A 13376-nucleotide genomic window follows, 5' to 3' on the forward strand; every position below is an offset into this window, starting at 1 on the left:
CTTGGTCCAGGACTATCATTATATCTACTACTCTGCATAATCCGGCATGGGACGAGAGGCGAATTGAACTCGTCCGTGAAGGGAGTGGTAGGTGCCGTTCGTAGGTGCCGTTTTTTTTAACATTGCAACATAAAGAAATATTCTGTCCAAAGAAAACAAACTTCTGTTTATTCAATGCAATAATGTAACACCTAAGAGTTTGGTTTTTATAATCATAACTCCACACGACCGAGACCAGCCTATTGTTTCTGTGCCGTGTTACTGTAGCCCCTGGCCACACTATAATGGAATCGTCTGACCTACTTATTTTCTTGGAAGTAGATAATTACCCAAAGTTTGAAATGGCAGACGAGCCAGTTTACATTTTGCGAAAGGTTGAAATTTGAAGTGATAGTGGAAAATACTTGACTGACTGTCGAATCTGAACCCTTCAGAATCGAAGAAAAGATCCTTTCTGATCGACCTACGACCTGTAACTCATCAAAGACTGTTGATTTTATGACCCGCGCGAGGTGTGGATCATGATTTCACGTTCGTGCCTCCACCCCGGCATGCGACGAAAGAGTGACAGTGTTGCTTTGTGTACATACGACTAACTTGGGATTCCTTGGGACATTGTTCTCATCATTTGGGACTGGATTGTGGCCAAGCTGTTTTCAACGTGTACGAACATAGCAGTGACAGCCTTGCAGGGAAGGTGGCAGAGAGCAGAAATCTCATGGTTCAATTTTTGACATTTTGAACGTTTTAACAGGACATGATGGAGTATGAGTGGCATAAATGTTGTGTTTCACCTGACCGTTATCTTGCGAATTTCCCATTCTAAACGGAAAAGATTTTGGTGTACAATTAGGGATAGATAGGGATGTATTTTTACAAGGTTTTCTGATTTATATGTTAGATATTGTTTGTTTATGTTTGGGGCTGTGTATTGTAATTTTGAATAGTTTTATAATAGAATGTAATAATTATGATAGTGAGGTTCCCTAATAATTGTGGAGGAGAAATCGTATAATTGTATTTTGCGAGTTTTAATAAATGTTTTATCAGCATTTCCATCACGTCTGTTGTGTTGATATAAGTCATGTTGGTGGCCAAGCTGAAGTAGTGCGGCAGTGATTGTATATCGTGTGCAGTGAAGCGCGTGAAAGCAGACGCATTTTCAATCCAAAATTGATACCGTCTGATTTTATTGATTGACCAATCAAATTCGAGCATTTCACGTAGCCATGGTAGAATTGACATTTTAACTTTCAAACAATGACATATAATGGAGGAAGAAATCTCAACTCTAGAACCTAAAGACATGTCCATTCCCTGACTGTACGGTATTAAAAAAGTCCATAGAAGGAATCCATACCATGGGAGATATATCGTAGTGCCCAAGAAACTCCATATATCAAACAATAACCAAGATTTCTCATCGCTATAAAAAAGGACATTCACAGAAAACAATTTAGCGAGTGGAATCCGTACCACCTGAATTCTTAAAATCTCCAAATATTGCTTGAACATTTGTTTTACTCTGATACGAGACTCAGTTTCAGTCATTTTGAGTACGTTCAGCCTTACTTCCGAGGTAAACATGAGGTTGTGACTCATACTGAGACTATAGACGCATCAATCGATACCAGTTTTCAGCAGATACGAGAATACCTAGAACGCTACACACACATGGGGTCAACGTCAAGAATAGAGGATGCGATTGCCTGAGGGTAGCTATCAGGTCAGGTTCATCTATACTATCCCAGTTGAGCCCATCGTCTTGGGGATAGCTAGAAAGCCTGTCTGAATGAGTGTCAGCTGGAAACAAGGCTGACCTGATAGCTACCCTCAGGCAATCACATCCTCTATTCTTGACGTTGACCATGGCATGTTTTTTTCCTATAGTGCGGGGGTAAGTCTAGGTATGACCTCGCCTCTGAGCGGCGTGGTTGGCTATGTCTGAATGAGACATTATCGATTTTATCAACACCCACCCGGACCCCATGTGTGTGTAGCGTTCTAGGTATTCTCGTATCTGCTGAAAACTGGTATCGATTGATGCGCCTATAGTTTCAGTATGAGTCATGACCTCATGTTTACCTCGGAAGTAAGGCTGAACGTACTCAGTGACCCCAGTGGGGGTTCCCCCCACATGTTTATCGAGTGACATTTGCACTGTGATTTGAAACTTTATACTTCCCAGATTGTTTAGTTCCTGATTGACTTTATCAGCGATTAGAGGCTTGATATTGGCGATGTCTATGTTCCTATCAACATGCATGCGCCAGCCTCTCAAATAGTTACCTACAGTGCGCTCAGGGCATGAACTCTAGGTCAATAGCTCTATTCTGCCGTAAAAGTTCTACAAGCTGTGGCTTCCTCATACAGGAATAACCAGCTAACCCCAAATCGCGTGCCTCAACTTTTAATTGTTTTACAGTGGGGAGCTGAACGCGAACGGGGTCGTTTAATAATGCGACTAACCCGGCTCTCCCCAGGTGGGAATAACCCGTCAACCCAAGCTCTTTTGCTCGGAGTTTTAGTTGTTTAACCGTAGGAGGGGCCTGTAGGCCTAGTAACCTCAACAAGGCTGGTTTCCGCATTTTAGAATAACCAATTAAACCTCTATGCTTGGCGACCTGCTTGAGCTAACGAATAGTAGACATAGTTGTGTACACACCTAAGTATATTAATCTTTAATTGGGCCGCCGACAAGGGAGGTAACTCCTCCAACCTTGATAAAAAAATAGTGAGGCGCCCATAAAATCCTTTAGTAAATATCCAGATAAACCTCATCGATTATACCCTCGACCCACCCGGAACATGCGCAGCATAGTAGGGTGTTTTGTATTACTTGCAACGAGTCGTCAACAAGTATATCTATCTCCCCATGCACATCTACTCGGCCACTATCAAAGTAATTCCAAGTGTGCCCAGCCCACGGCACATCAAACCCTACTTTCACCATGATTGTAGCGAGCACCCCTTATATAGTTAGCTAACAATCATGGCTTTGAGGACACTGATATCTATACTTTCCCCCTCATCCATCTGCCAGCTTCTCAGGCAACTTTCCCTTGGCTCAATTTCCACAAACATAGTTATACCTAGGTGTGTCCACAGCCTCTAATTGGGACCTTACACTGCTATCCTGAGGAGGTGTCTACTTTCTTTTCTGTAGTCTTTTTTCTTCTCATAGATGAGATGATGCCTGACTACGTTTGCTCCGTGAGCTTTGCATAGGCAGTAGTGCCCTTTCACCCCGATACCACACACAGAACACGTGTAGTTAGGGCTTCCCATGTGGAAACAACAGTACCCCTCAGTCCTGCAGTTTCTACCACAGGCTTCTGTCTTCCCCATAAGTATGTATTCGCATCGGTACGGAGGAGGTCTCATCTTTGGTATACCCATATGAGTACTTAGTACAATTGTTTTGCAACCAACGCAGTCGCTGCTAGACCAAGCGCGATAAAGAGTAATTCCCGGTCCATTTGCCCCGGGGATGGTGTGTAGTATTGGCGGTGTGCGGGTTTATGGAGTGGTTCTAGCTGTTTCACTGTTAGTAGGTAGTATTCTCTCGCTGCGTCGTTGACATCGTGGAATGTTTTAACGGCATGGTTCTCATGCCTGAGTTGTTCGTTAATGTAATCGATCCTCTGGACACGTTTTTTTGCGTACTCGGATTGCGCGGCTTGTAATCGTTCCACAGCCAGGTCATGGCGCTTCCGCTCTGCCTGAATCTCAGCCGTGTGTGACTCTCGTAGTTTCGAGAAGAGGAAATTACTCCCGGAAAATGCCAGGGCATTTACTAACGCCCTGCCGACCATCATGGCGATCGTAGCCATCCTATTATATATTAGCACATTTACTTCAAAATATTTTCCGGTAGGATCCCTTGTTTTACTAGGATGTCCTTGGTGGCCATCGCCATACCCAGGTTCATTATGAGCATACCCATATCCTGCAGGTTGAAATCTAGCTTGATAGTCGGTTGTTTAAGCACCATTTTGGTCAACCGAGCGTACCCTACAGCTAGACTGGCGACCACGGTGGCGTTGTATGCGTCGTTGACGAACGTTTTCCCCTCAGACATTATGTATATGATAAAAAATATATATTTTATAACATGATATGTGGGTTGACCTCTAATTGCGGGGGTTCCTCCCTGGGTCGTGTATATAACCATGAGATAGCCACGGCAGCAGTTGCGCCTGCAATCAACAGGAGTGGAGTCGGGCTCCACGTGATACTTTTATGTTGGTTACACCACCTTTTTTTACCGGCAGCTACTCTCTTAGGGTTCTTCTGCCTGGTGACTGTAGGAGGTTGGGACGTGGGGGTTTCCTCACTAGGGGTTTGGGGTTCCCCCATTTGCGTTTGGGGTTGGGGTGGGGTTTCCTCCCTGGGGGTCTCCTCCTGTGCAGTATCCATCTATACTATTATTATTATTTTTCCCCTCCTTAAATTGGCAATGCTTTGCCGTGATAATCGCCGCTGTCACCGGGGCTAAAACCATACCGTATTTGTGGTACAGCATGCAGCTGATAGAACGCAAGGCGTGTTCAATAAAAGGGTCTTTCTCAAGGTCCTCCTTGACCTTGGCGTTCCTGGGGAATGGGAAGGAAGTATGACGCAATACCAGTGTATATCTGGGTCATAGCCGATCCTATAGTCTTTGTCATCTTGGCCCCGAGTCTAGCCTCGTATCTCGCGTACAGCTTGTCGATTTCTTCGGTTGACATTTTGTGAAGTTTATCGGGAGTGTAATCCCCAAAGTAATGTTTGGCTTTGCCACCAACAGCCAACGCCACCAGTCTCTCTCGCTTATCATCGTCCCCTCGCTTATCATCGTCCCCTGGCACCAACAGTTGTTTGAGCAGTTCATCACACTCCATCTTATAATGTGATAAGTAAGTTTTAGTTTTAACAATATGATACCGATGCAGGCAAAACACAGCGAAATGAAGGTTAAGTTGCACACGACGAACACTTCAAAAAAAGTCATAGCTACTAAACGCTAAGTTTACTTAGCATTTGCTTAGCATTTGCTTAGCTTTGCTTAGCATTTACTTAGCATTGCTTAGCATTGCTAAGCTAAAACACGGTCTTTCCGTGTACGTTCTATTCATGTGTAGAGTAGGGCACATGATAACGATGTTGTCGAACACATCCGGGTAGTACCCCTCCAACATATCCAACACGAAAACGGTCTTCCCACAACCAGTCTGCCCGCACACTATGGCCCAGTGTGGGTCGCGGGGCAAATCAATAAATGACCTGCCACAATCAGTAGATGGCTTGCACGAATCTCCCATTGTCTATATTAAGTTGCGCTTCCATAATCACATACAGATATAATTTGCCAGCGGGTTGAGCCTTCTTGGTGATCTGGATTGTTATCCCCTCGCTGCCGTTGTCGATGCGACGACTGCTACCGAGCAGTTTATCGTCATCGGTGGATCGCATGTCCAACCACAGTGCGTACTTGGTGGTCAGGTATTCGCCGATCTGCACGTAGGATAGGTCAAGGTCTTTGGTTATGTATGGGTGTTGTTTGATGGCCGGTAGTTTTTTTATCTCATCCCACTGCTAGTATGCCCTCATACCATGACTGAACAGCTGGTTGGGCACGCCCTCGATGGTCACTTCCACCTTTCCAATCTCGGGGTTGAAAAACTTCTCGTCTGTTCGCCGGACCGCTCGTAAATCCTCCACGGGGATGACCAGGATACCTTTCATCGATCATCGCCCGGCATCGCTCAGGTTGATATTCCACACAGTGTCGCTCTTATTCCACACGACAGATCTATGCCTCAGTATGCGATCGTACAGGTAGCCACCTTCCCCGAGTACTGGCTTCGAACCTGCCTGGCCAGCTTCTGGCTAGTGACCATGTCGAACTCCAGAGAGATGTTGTCGATGCTGTAACTGGCCTCATCACCGTTCGGCGTCGCCGACTACTTTGCTGTAGTTAAGTTAAACGTGAGCTTTCGTCTGATTCGCCTATCACCCAGCCGCGGCCTGGTAAAGCGGCGTGTCCGTGAGGAGCAACTTCGAAGTCGAAGCGACACGCAGAACCTGTTCCGTGCAGCAGGCGATGGCTTTTTCACCGTCCGACATCTTGTCTAGCTGGTCTGCCGTGAAGCCGTATCCCATGCTTAACTGGGTCGATTTTGCTGATGCCCTGGTACACGTCATTGGCGCATTCTGAAAACCACTTTTCCAGAGGTTCCCAGCAGTGAAAGGCGTCGCTGTCATCGATGCTCAGCACCTTGTTACGCTGATCTTGATGGTGGTTTTCTTGATGATGGCCCGAGCTTCACGTTCCGCACTAGCTTCCGGCGTTTAATGCGTTGTCGGAGGTCAGCGATGAGGTTGGCGTCAGTCGAACCATGCCTGGTACGATGAGGTCATTCTCACCAAGGTTTGGGAATCTAACCAGCAGCGTTTGATTCTGGTCTGTCTTGCTGGGATTGTTGGTGATGGTCACCGACTGGCGCACGGCTCTGACGCCTAGAGGCTCTCTTGATCTTCGAAAAGGATCTAGCTTCCTACCATACCATAATATTAAATAATGGCTGAAGGCGGTCATGAGGACATCCCTATGGATGATGATATGTGGGATGATAGTGCCCAGGCATTCGGGGAAGATGAAACCTCGTTCACGCAAGGCAACGAACTCGTAAAGCAGGCCGTCAGCGAGGTTCTGATGGTTTGAAAGGATAAAATTATGTCGAGCCGTTGGGGCAGAGACTATTCAAGTTTTTAATGGCGATGGCAAGGGCAGCAGCAAGACTGAGGATCACCGGAGATCGATCTCATGAATAAAGCGCCGCGAGAACAGCTTGCCTTATCAACACTCGGCAGTCGTCATGGGGGTGACTTTATCCGCTGATGAATTAGGCTTCATAGATTATGGTGGCGCCGCGGCTTAAGCTTCCCCGAGGCGTTCAAGATCTGCAAGACGTCAGGGGCACCACATCGGATCAAGACATGACTGATAGCATTGAAAGCTGTTGGCCACCTACCATAACAAACCCTTACCCAGGTTCGAATTTACCGTTCGGGAACTGCAGGGGGCTGGACAAGGCCATGCAAACCATTTGCGGACATCTCGTGAACAACGGCCAAACTAGACGCGATAGGCGACCACATACCAGCCCATGAAAGGTCAAACTCGATGAAACGGAGGACGAGTCTCTGAAAGCCACCATCGAGGAACGAATCGTAATTTGGAAAGAGGAAAGGAAGACCGACGACGGCATCCTCCTTCCGAGACCAGCTTCGATCCCAGATCAGCCGTGCACGGGAAACCGTTGATCGAGTCCCCTACCAGGACACCATGCTGGCTGACAGGATCCGATCCTCTTTCGAGAGCAAGGGATCACCGTCGCCAGCATTCTGACTGCATTGGGCTTCATCATATCAACCCTGGTCGTGTCACTGAGTGGGGGTACCCCCACGCCTGCCAGCGGCAGTGGCACATCAACACTCACAGGTGGCGTCAAAGACTGGATAAAAAACCACCTGACAACACTCGGTAATCCTTGCTGTTGTCGAAAGCCATGTAACGGTCATCCCACTCGTTTGTTGTGAGGTGATGATACGACTTGTACCCCCATTCTTTCATCTTCTCGCTGGCATCCACGAGGGGCATGTTGTGAACGATGGTGATACCCAACCCGTGGTTTGGCCCCGGCAAACGCCAATCCGTCTTTGGGTTTAGTTCGAATTCGTTGCAAATACGTTCGTAGGCCTGTCTATCGTATTGGTTGTTTACTGCGTTCCATGCTTTGTCCTGTAGGGGCCCGGGGCACTGATCTCGTGAGGATCGCGTCTGATCTGGTAGTACGTGGGCATTGACACGACTGACTCAGCGGTCCCCAGGTGTGGAATTAATGCGTGGTATCACACGCCCATTGTAGCGCACCACATGGCGAAGTTGAGTTGATTCTGCCAGGAACTACGCCGCAGTTCTTGAACCAGCGTGGACTGCCTTGCCGTTAGTCACCAAAAGCTTATACGATTGAACATCATCTATAAACTGGGCCGAATGACAATACCATCAGCGATCACGATCTTGTCGGAAATCTATGTCCAGTTTGAGGGTAAAACACTCCAGGGGAGTAAAACATTTTAAAACTATTATATGACCATATATACTCTAACGTATGCATAACACTTCCAGGAATAACGAAGCGGCCGAGGCCGTTCAGCTGATACGCGTGATGCGATAACCGTCGGGTCCTTTCGAAGTGGCACTCTGCGATATCACCTACCATAGCGATGGACTAGCATCAACACCAGCAACAATAAGCTGTTGCGTCAGTGGGCTGGCAGCCAGATAACTGGCGGCTACTGGCGATGATGTGTAACAAGCTAGCGGCGAGGTCTTCAAGCTCCTGGGAGCGGAACTCAAGATGAGCGACTCAAGCGGCACAGTGGTGTTAATCAACAGCGGGAAGAAACTCCTTGAGGCACCGATTCGACCGTGGCGAGGACACTAGGTATGTAAAGCCTGACCGAGATAAAATAGCGACTACCGTCACAGGCACGAAGTTACCCAGACCTAATTACCGTGCTGAGAGCTGTGCGATCATCTACATTGAGGTGAGCACAATGGACAACATTCAAAGCGGGTCACCCTTCCCGATACTGAGAGCGTTACCGGTGAAAACGGTGAACGACGGTAGATCCGAGTCGTTTCACGCGAGCAGTATAAAGAGAGTTAACCCGGGGCAGCATCCGGAGCTGATAATATCGGTGTTTAGATATAAATCATAACCGGTGAATATGGGATACCACCTCAACGCATAGCAGCACATAAAATGGCCAGCGCACAAAGGCCCTGGGATGAGGTTGAAAAATGCCATCAAATGCGGAGATCCTCCGACCTCGAGGGACACCGCAGCGTTTCGACGACCGGAATAGATGGTAAATTGTCGCCTTGCAGCTGAAAACAACATTTACAAAGCGTGTTGGAGAGTCCCCTCGGTGTGGAGCCCTGGGTGATATGGTAGATACCTCAAAAGCGGGTCATCAACGCCCTAAGTCGCCCTAATCAATACCGTTGATAAATGGATAATATACCCATCGTTCGGGGCGGACTGTTGTTCCGACTTAGAAGATGTTGAGAGCACTACCGTCGCCCAAAACAAGCCATATACGCAGGTCTTCACGGCGATGCCAAGTGGGATGTTGTTGCGCGATAAAAGGCGACTGGTTTCTCAATATTAGGCTCGGCTCCCCCTACGTGTTCACGGATAACAAGAGACAACTACCTAAACAAAGTGCGAAGTGAACCAACGGAACCCTGCTCATGGCGTACGCTCAGGCTCAAGACGTAATAGCGTAGTCATCAGCCGAATCGCCAGTATGGCAGCCACATGCTATCCCGGTAACCGGGGAGTGCAAGGCGTGACATTTACCCGGTTGGTGTCTGAATTGCTGAAGTGGTCCAGCGTCCTAGCGAGCATACCGGGCAGCATCTCTGATCATCAAAGTCTACCTAGGGGAACCGCTCGCAGGATGAAGTCGAAATCGTTGAAGGCGTCAAGCTTCGGATTGGGCTAGCGGCACCAGTATCAGGTTTGCACTGTTTGCGATGCGGGTGGGTGTCGATTCCACACACCAGTCTGCAAGAAGGGGTCATCAGTGGCCATGGAAGACACGATATCACTAGCCAAGATCTTCCTACCCGACAACATACACTTCATGGGGTTGAAGTGCGCCCCGGAACTATTATCAGAAAAACAGTTGGAAACTATATCGTAATAGTATTATAGCAATGACCAATCAGCATCGGCCGAACGCCATGCTTAACGACCTAGGGGACACGAAGGGGTTCGATCAGCCTGGTGTGGAAGGTGGCTCATACGTCCTACACTTCAAAGACAACGTGTAAAGGCGGGTGGCAATGGTCGATTATCTACCCAAACCCACACTCGGGGGTCTAGGAGGTATAGAGGGATTCGATCAGCCTGGTAAGGACGGCACCTTGTACGTCCTACACTTGAAAGGCCGCGTGTATGGTCAGATTGTCCCTATCAGACTATAAAAGAAAACATAGATGGTTGATCAAACACTGACCCTCGCCGCACCTTATATCTCGAATAAAAGCAAAGATAGGTTTATCTCCGAAATTAGGATCAGCGGTATCTTGCTTTCATTGGCATTCTTCGACGAATAATATGGGTTTAGAGCTAATGCCGGGTAACCTTACGGGTAACATGGTAAAGTGGGGCTGGTTTGTTTGAACTTTGGCGATACCGGTTTCCAATGGGGTTTGATGAATGGCGAAACCAGGCTCCACACTCGCCATAGAAGCCTATCTTTCGGGCTACTTAGATACTGCTGGGGTTATGGTACCCTTTTAGAGGGTTCGCGAATAGGTTGGGGGACCCATATACAATAACCAACGTTGCCGTATCGATCATACGGCTGACTTTGCTGCGGGTTCTGTAAACATCTTAGGCAATGAAGTGGGGTAGGTGTGGAAACAGGGCGGTTATTAGCCTCTCACATATTTACATAACCGTTTTCCACAGGCCTTACAAAGCTTGCGATACACTATGCAAAAGAATTAAATAGCACACAATTAGAAAGGTATCTCATAATATATATAGGCACACAGAATGGGGCCATGCCAGTCGTAAGAGGTAAGCAGAAGACACTGGGAAACTGTGAGGCGAGGTTCCGCTTGAAGGCGGTTATCGCGACATAAACCACCAACTAGAACAAGACCCGCTGATAGGCGGGCAGCGTGTACAAGAAGTACTATAGGGCTTTCAATATTCGGACACGGACTGATACTGCCCTTATGGCAACCAGCATGGGGTTAGGAGCGAGTAGGTTGTGGGGTTTGTTGACCACCATAAGTAGCTGCAGTGCTGGGCATCGAAATGGCAGCTGGGGTGGCAGGGTTGGCAGGGGTTGGTGGGTAAAAGTTTGTGTCGCGAGACGCCATGGTGGCGTTGAAGCCGCGATGAGATCAGGGTTCTAGCTGGAAGCAAAGCTGAACACCATGAGACGATCATATTTCCACCACACTCACTGACAACAAGATCTCAGAGGAGGTTTCGTTTAATCCTCTCTGAACTCTCTAAAAATATAACAAAATGAAACAAGAGATTCGGTCAGTCTCGTAAAGAAAAGTACTGTTATCCGGTGAAGACGAGAAGAAAAAGTGCATAGAACAAAGGGAGTGAAAAAAAAGCCCGACGCAACTATTGCCTTCATTATGAACACCAAAAAGATATCGCCCTGCCATATTATGAAAGAGATTCACATTATTAAAGCTGTTGTTCATCGAGGGCCAGCAGCCAACATAGTGTCACATGCTAGTTCACGGTCATGAGCGATACGTGTGCCGGGAGATTAACTGAGGGACTCAAAAAGTAGTAGATATACTGGGGCGGGATCTAAGGGTCTGATAAAAGCTTTATTTGTGAAATAAAGCTTTGCAGAGGCTTTTGTTGGACTTGGTCCAGGACTATCATTATATCTACTACTTGCAGTGTCTTCTGCAGGACGAGGAAGTTCGCTTTTAAATCGGTTATGGTTCGGCTTCAAATGAAATTTAGAGACTATCAATTCGGTCTAACATTCATCTAATTTCCCAACACAGTACGTTTATCTCCTAATTATACCACGTTTAGCGATTCTTAAACAATAAACGAACTGATAATTATCTTCATAACTTTAAAACACGATTCAAACAGGTTGCTTTAACACAGATTTATATATGAATTTCTCATTTGTTTTAAGCAGTAAGATAATATACTGGCCTAGGATTATCAAATCAAAGTCATGAAAGCAGTATTTTGCAGGAGTAATTTGTTAAATATGATACGTTAATTGTTAACAGAAACCACACTTTAAAGAACGTTTTCACTCGTCCTTATTCAAAGGCATTATTTTGTATATTTCGGGATCTGCCTGATCGATAATTTCCCACCCGCGTGTTGTTGTTCTTGATATTGATCTCTGGAAGGTCTAGTGCAGATTCGATTGTTTACAAGCCACCGTCGCATGGCAGAAGTATTGCCGTGTGATATAACCAATACTGGAAAATCTAGTGATCTAGTGAAAATATCGGCGCTATACAAATGTATGTATGTATGTATGTATGTATGTATGTATGTGTGTGTGTGTGTGTGTGTGTGTGTGTGTGTGTGTGTGTGTGTGTGTGTGTGTGTGTGTGTGTGTGTGTGTGTGTGTGTGTGTGTGTGTGTGGTGTGTGTGTGGATGGATGGATGGATGGATGGATGGATGGATGGATGGATCGATGGATGGATGGATGGATGGATGTTTCTTCAATGAAAGCACAGTTGGGCGGAAGGATGCAAAATCGCAATGTCGGATTATAAGACCCATTTAATTGGGAAATTGCAACCAGATATTATTATAAAATACATCCACCAAGATGAAGGAAGGAAGAGTCTGAATGAACGAACGAACGAACGAACGAACGAACGAACGAATGAACGAATGAATGAATGAATGAATGAATGAATGAATGAATGAATGAATGAATGAACTGGATGTGTACAAAACAATGTCCATAAGATCTCTAAAAAACAAATGCTAATAACTTGATAATAGCTCTCCCTGCAGTTTCTTTTGCGTCTGTCATATGAGTGTCATGAAAGGGTCTGTCAACGACATGTGTATCAATGACTAGACACCACAACCGTCCCTACATCGTAACGTGCTACGGGGCGAATTTTTATATTTTCATTGACATCGCAAAACATCTTTCTGCCTCCCAGGTAGCAATATAGTGCCGTTCATTTCCCGTTTTAGAATTGTGAGGCATCTGATTGCAGAATCAATTCCGATCAACGCATCCAATTATCAGACCTTACATGGACAGTCTTTAGAAGGCTTTCAGAAAAACGTGTAGGTGCAAAGACTTTTGGGATTAAGCATTAGAGTTGCGAATTCGTTTCATTTTCTTCACTCCACTATTTCAGTGTAACGAATCACTTAACTTACTTTAAAGTGACTAGCAGTCCACAATTCAATGATATCCAAACTAGAAACAAAAATCCTTACAAGCTTTGTTTTGATTACAGAAAATATAACAAAATAAAAAAGGTATTATATTGTCGTTATTTTTGTGTGGAGATTTTAACATCCTCCTCGCTATTATTAGTAAGCTTTCCCACCATTAGTGATTGTAATGTAATCGCACGTTTAGGTTTAATTGCAATGTGCTTTGTAAAGATAAACATGGACTAAAACTTTGGCTTCTTATCACTGTGTTTGTACACTGAACTATATATATTGATGGATTTATTGAGATGGGGTTGAGCATGACGAAAGAGTTTCGATACTGAATGAAGTTTCAATTTGAAAGTGTTCATGGTAATTATGTTACCAGCTCA

Source organism: Haliotis rubra, unplaced genomic scaffold (genome assembly GCF_003918875.1).
Source record: "Haliotis rubra isolate DU_JTF1 unplaced genomic scaffold, ASM391887v1 Scf725, whole genome shotgun sequence".
Taxonomy (NCBI): domain Eukaryota; kingdom Metazoa; phylum Mollusca; class Gastropoda; order Lepetellida; family Haliotidae; genus Haliotis; species Haliotis rubra.